Raw genomic sequence first — 6,786 nt, 5'->3', positions numbered from 1 at the left:
ATACATCAATGATAGAATCATTTCTGATTGGATCATATCAAATATGGGCCCGCCACTCCGATAGGGATGAAAGAAGCTGGTCAAGAAATATAATAGGGACACACCTCTTTGATATAGGAATAAGGGCCTGTATCTAATGAATTCAACGGCTCCAAGATAAATGAAAGAAAAGAAGGGGGGGTCACAATGTGATTTCTTTCTCATAAGGAAGAGGGAGGGGGGATATGGCGAAATTGGTAGACGCTACGGACTTGATTGGATTGAGCCTTGGTATGGAAACCTACTAAGTGGTAACTTCCAAATTCAGAGAAACCCTGGAATTAAAAATGGGCAATCCTGAGCCAAATCCTGTTTTCAGAAAAAAAAAAAGGATAGGTGCAGAGACTCAACGGAAGCTGTTCTAACGAATGGGGTTGACTTTACTACATTGGTAGAAGAATCCTTCTATCGAAACTCCAGAGTGGGATGACCCTAGATATGTACGTATACGTACTGAAATATCAAAGATTAATCACGACCCGAATCCATATTTTTTTTTTCTAAAAATTTCAGAATAATAATTTCAGAAGCAGAAGGAAGAATCGAATAGTCAGTGATCAAATCGACTATCACACCAGAGTCTGATAGATCTTTTTAAGGATGTCTGATAGATCTTTTTAAGGATTGATTAATCGAGTGAGACGAGAATAAAGATAGAGTCCCATTCTACATGTCAATACTGACAACAATGAAATTTATAGTAAGAGGAAAATCCGTCGACTTTAGAAATCGTGAGGGTTCAAGTCCCTCTATCCCCAATAAAAGGCCTATTTGACTCCCTAAGCATTTATCCTCTTTTTTTTTTATCAGTGGTTCAAAATTAGATATGTTTTTCACTTACTCTACTCTTTCACAAATGGATCCGGCCAGAAATCTTTCTCTCTTCTCACTGTGATAGATATGATATACGTACAAATGCCCATCCATATATGGATGGGCAAAGAATCTCCATTACGGAACCTTTCACAGTTCATATCATTACTCTTACACTTACATTTACAAAGTCTCCTTTTTGAAGATCCAACAAATTACCGACTTTATTTAGGTAAGTTAATGCTTTTTGAGTCCCTTTCATTGACATAGGCCCAAGCTTTCTTTTTCTTTTAGTAGGATCATGCATCGAGAATGGTCGGGATAGCTCAGCTGGTAGAGCAGAGGACTGAAAATCCTCGTGTCACCAGTTCAAATCTGGTTCCTGGCACGTGGTTAATGTATCGAATAGATAAGATACTCATACAAATAAATCAATAGAGTCAGAACCCATATTAATATTATTTAATATTATATGCGTTAATAGTCCAGAGCATAATACATATTTATCCATCTACATCTAGATGTATAGATAGACGCCTCCGTCTTGTAGATGGGTAAAAAACGAGTAGATGGGTAAAGATATGAGTAAAGAAAATAATTGGATTCCGTTCCCTCCTCTTTTTTGTTTGTTTGTTCATACTGTATCTCTTCCCGCACAAAAAGAATGTTAATACTTCATACATATCCGAAGTCGAAGTTAGTTGGTCGAAAACCCTAAAAGACTAGTCTGGAGGAGTTGAAGGATAGGAAAAGGCAGGGTTCATTTCAGAGACAGTCCAAAAAATCCGATCCTTTTTTATTTTATTTAATTTCTGAATTTTTCTTTTTTTATTTCAGAATTTACGATTTTATTTCATATTCTATTTCTTCACTTTCCCATTTATTCACTCCCTTCTATGCAGCTTTCCGTGGCCCCATCTAAGCGATGCGCGCGGTACAAAGTTCATGGTGCAGAACTCTTTTGATTCATCCTACAGGCTCTGCTCATCTGAAATGGGACTCTTCAAAATTTGAGAATCTAAATGAAGCTTCTTTAGCAGCCCATCCATAGTACGAATGAAAGGCCAGTTACTCCGTTTCATCTAGAACAGAACGTAAAAAGATTCCTTGAATATCTGGAGTCGTATAAGTGAAGATTAGTTTCTTATCATTCATCTTATCATTCAATGAGCATCTTGTATTTCATAGAAATTGGGGGTAATATAATCCTTACGTAAAGGCCAGCCTAGCCAACTTTCGGGCATCAAGATACGTTTCAGGCGTGGATGATTCTCATAAGCGATTCCCAACATATCATAGGATTCCCGCTCTTGAAAGTCTGCGCTTTTCCAAATCCAGAAAACAGACGGGATTCTAGGATTCGTCCTTGGGGCAAATACTTTTATGCATACCTCTTCGGGTTGATCCACACCATACTGTATTCTCGTAAGATGATACACGCTAGCTAACAATCCGCCTGGTGCTACATCATAGGCACACTGGGAACGTAGATAATTGTAACCATATACATATGAAATGACAGCAATGGAGTACCAATCCTCGGGTTTTATTTGTAAAGTCTCTATTCCTTGGTAATCGAAGCCCAAAGATCTATGAACTAGCTCATGCTTGACTAGCCAAGCGGATAAACGACCCTGCATCTTCTTGATCTCTCCCACATTTGTATGAGTATTTCAAATTGCCGATGAAATTTATGAAGATTGACCCACTGCTTGTTATCCTGGACAACACAAAAGCATCCTGCCTTTCCTAATTCAATAATTCGTGGGAAGACACTGAACTTTTGTATTTGAAAAAATGCTTCAGAAGGTATCTCTGAAGTAGATGGGGACTGGTAGAGTAATCCTTGATCATAATTTCCAGTATGAGTACTTCGCTCAACATGAAACTTGTGATTGGTAGTAAAATATCGATTTTCCTGTTGAGACCCAATTCTATCTTCATAGATTTCTCGAGAGACTTTCTTACGAAGTTTCGTTATAGCATCCATAATTGCCTCTGGTTTGGGTGGGCAGCCCGGCAAATAGACATCCACAGGAATTAGCTTATCGACTCCCCGAACGGTACTATAAGAATCGGTACTAAACATCCCCCCTGTAATGGTACAAGCTCCCATAGCAATGACATATTTCGGTTCAGGCATTTGCTCATATAATCTCACTAAAGAAGGAGCCATTTTCATTGTTACCGTGCCGGCTGTTAAAATTAGGTCCGCCTGCCTAGGACTTGATCTTGGTACCAGCCCATAACGATCAAAGTCGAATCGAGATCCTATTAATGAAGCAAACTCAATGAAGCAACAACTGGTACCGTAGAGAAGTGGCCATAAACTGGAGAGTCTTGACCAATTCGAGAGGTCATTCGGTGTAGTTGAAATAACTGAATTTTGGGCTGTTCGGTCAAGTAACGGAAATTCAATAGAATTCATAACTGTCTCAATGTAACCTTTTCCTTCTTTTTTATTGTCTGAGGATTCAGGGGTTAAGACCATTCCAATGCTCCTTTTCGCCATGCATAAACTGAACCAACAATTAGGATAAGCACGAAAATGAAAGCTTCTATAAATACGGATAGACCCAATACATCGAAACTCATTGCCCATGGATAAAGAAAGACCGTTTCAACATCAAAAACAACAAAAACTAGAGCAAACATGTAATAGCGGATTCGGAATTGTAACCAAGCATCCCCCATTGGTTCTATACCCGATTCATAACTGGAGAGCTTCTCCGGTCCTTCACTAATCGGGGCTAAAACTCCGGAAATAAAAAATGCCAAAATAGGAATAACACTTGATATTATCAGAAATGCCCAAAAAAATATCATATTCGTGAAGCAGAAACATAGATGCACTCCTATTAATGTGGAATATACCGAATTAGTCAATTCGAATTTTAATTGTCAATTTATTCATAACTATTTAGTCGAAACACCAATTAGGGTGGAACCACGTAGTTTCATTTGTTTGCTATGAATCATGTCTCGTTTCAAGATTCATCCAACGGAATCCCACTTACATTTACTTCGATTCCATTCAGGATGTAGACATATTATGTTTTTATACAAAAAAACTCTCTCACTTTGTTTTGTTTCGGATTTTCTTAAAATAAAAAAGTAATTAAAGACTATTTGAAATAATATGAAAATAATATGAATATTATTTCTATTCATAAAATCATAAAAAAAAAATATTAAATATAAATATATAACATAACAATGTTATATTAATATATTAATTAATATTTAAATTAACAGAAAATTCAAAATATGAAATTGAATTAATATTTAATATAATATAAATATATATTATATCAAATTTCTAATATAATTTGAATAATAATAGAATAAAAATTCTAATAAATAATAAGCCTGGCTTGGGTAAATTTTTCTCTCTTTTTTTTTTTTCTTTTATAATATCACAACACAAATAGTCAGATGTAGTAGAATGCCTAGGGATTTCTATCTTAGGATTTATGGTATATTCCACTTGGTTTGTGTTGATGTATTCTTTTCATTAGGGTCTGGTTAGAGGATCGTCATTCTGTCTATTGATTCGATACAGATACGGAAATAGAATGCATCGGCCAATTAGATTCTCTCCCTTTGTCCCAAATTTATACTTAATTGATTTGATTCAATCTGTTAAATTGTGAGAAATCCTTCCATATTTCCATATAAACTTCCATATTTCCATATAAATAGATATATAACAACTCATGGATTCCTATACCAAATTATAGACTTTTGACTTGTACTCCCTACCCCCGATGGTCCCCCTAGAGAGAATAAAGAATCGAGTTATTTAATTAGACTTAGAATAGAAGTCTTGAAGAAGTCATTCCATTTCGGACCAATTTCTAGGACTCAAAATCGCGATTTGAAATGATTTGAAATACTTGTTAATAACATCTGATAAGACTACCCAAGGGGTTAGGTTTCGTGACAATAAAAAGGTTTGTTTCCTTTGAAGTAAACCTACACAATGGAGTGTACCACAGTCGTAGAATCGGCTGAATCATAAATGATCCGCATAAGATACTTCTAATGGAATCAGGCGTTGTTGAACGATTCGACAGACCAAATCCAAAAATAGACTCATAGAAATAGAAGAGGGTGCAAACGTTGATACGTTTAGGTTATAGGTTAGCGTCCATTTTTTATCTCTGAAACAATGCACTGCATTGGAGTTATTGTGGAACAACAAAGCGATGAGTCAGAAGGATCCCCAGCCCGTGCAAGTTCAAACAGGCCCCCAATCTTCTTGCTTGCATAAAGTCTGTATCGGAAGGAAGGACCAGTAGAATTGGAATGATGAACAATTGAATTAGATTAGGTTGGAATAAAAAAAAAATAAGTATTGTGCAGAAACAGAAGACTACTTGCTTTGCCAACCCACCGCGCGGGCCAGCCACAAGCACTAATGTGAGAAAATGAGAGCTACACAAAAATGTCAAAATGACACGGATGTCAAAATATATAGGGCTATACGGACTCGAACCGTAGACCTTCTCGGTAAAACAGATCAAACTGAGTATTATCTAAATGATTCGAACTGTTTCAAAGACCCAACATGCATTTTTTTTGCATTGGGCTCTTTCGTTAACTGATATAAGAATCGGCTAGTCCACCATACTTTTTCTTGACAGGAAGATAACGAGATGGTTCCACGTGCTCTGATTCATTTTTTGTATTCTGATCCAGGAGCAATACCAAAGTGTTTTCAAAGAAGGATTGCCTTGACGTAGGTCTGCCTCCGGCCTAGATCAACCTAAGTTAGGTTGAGTCTCTATCGCTCCGCTCAAAGAGTCAAATATGATACTTCATACACCTTAAAGCTCATAGGGCGAAAAGAGGTTATGTTATTTTGAGGTCCTTATACCCATTATGCCTAGCATTGAATAGACTAGGTATTCACCTTATCAATTATCAAATCAATGATGGGTTCTATTTTAAATTGGTACCTGAATCGGACCGAACCAAAGATTTGTCAGGCTATTGTTCTCTTGTTCCCTCGAATCCATGGAGTAAGACACCGATTTATCAATAAGATCAATTCTGTTGATTGCATGATGAACTCCCCTGAAAAAGCATTGGCGCGCGTGTAAACGAGGTGCTCTACCTAACTGAGCTATAGCCCTTGTCATAGATATCTTAACATCTAGATAATATCTTGTCAAGATGGATATTCTATGGTCCCATATGATAGCTCTCTGACCCCTTTACTGACAAAGATTGGTATTGCTTAGAAGTAGTATTCCATCTATAATGCCCATGCGAGGGGTCTTCCTTTTTTTTTTCTTTGTGATGATAAATGACCTACTTAACTCAGCGGTTAGAGTATTGCTTTCATACGGCAGGAGTCATTGGTTCAAATCCAATAGTAGGTATAACTTATTAGATACCGGAGTCAATGGTCTCTAATAAGTTTTTCTACCCACCCTTTCCTATTTTTTAATTAATCTTTTACCCTTTCCCTATTATCCTCCCACTATTCATACTTTATGTTTGTATTTTTTTCCTTGCATCAGATTACACTTGATTGTATCCAATTGGTGGAATCCAAATAAGGTGTATAAACGGAGCTTCTTTTGATTATTCTGATGCATCGACGATTACGAAAACGAAATAGCATTGACAGCCTCTACGCGTGTCCTAGCTCGTCTGAGAGCTAGATTCGCCTCAATTACCTGTCTCTTGCCTTCAGCTTTACTCAAGTTAGCTTCCGCTATTTCAAGAGTTCGCTGAGCTTCTTGCGGATCAATGTCACTACCCCTCTCACCATCATTTACTAAAATGGTGATCTCATTATTGCCTATTCTAGCGAAACCACCCATCAGAGCCATCGTTACCCGTTGATCGTTAAGGCATATTCTCAAAATACCTATATCTACTGCTGTGGCAATAGGGGCGTGATTTGGTAATACACCAATTTGG

At 37.1% G+C, this 6,786-nt stretch overlaps 1 non-coding gene across 1 annotated transcript; it reads left to right on the top strand.

Annotated features, from left to right (window-relative positions):
* Positions 1-1,167: 1,167 nt before the first annotated feature.
* TRNAF-GAA (transfer RNA phenylalanine (anticodon GAA)) lies at positions 1,168-1,240 on the top strand. Its single transcript has one exon. It is a non-coding gene; the product is annotated as a tRNA-Phe (tRNA).
* The last annotated feature ends 5,546 nt before the right edge of the window (positions 1,241-6,786 follow it).

This window comes from Aristolochia californica, unplaced genomic scaffold (genome assembly GCF_029961685.1).
Source record: "Aristolochia californica isolate CCGP_79_NKW_82.1479 unplaced genomic scaffold, dmAriCali1.0.hap1 SCAF_442, whole genome shotgun sequence".
NCBI classification, from domain to species: Eukaryota; Viridiplantae; Streptophyta; class Magnoliopsida; order Piperales; family Aristolochiaceae; genus Aristolochia; species Aristolochia californica.
Note: the sequence above shows the minus strand (reverse complement) of the source record. Positions and strands in the feature narration are given on the sequence as shown.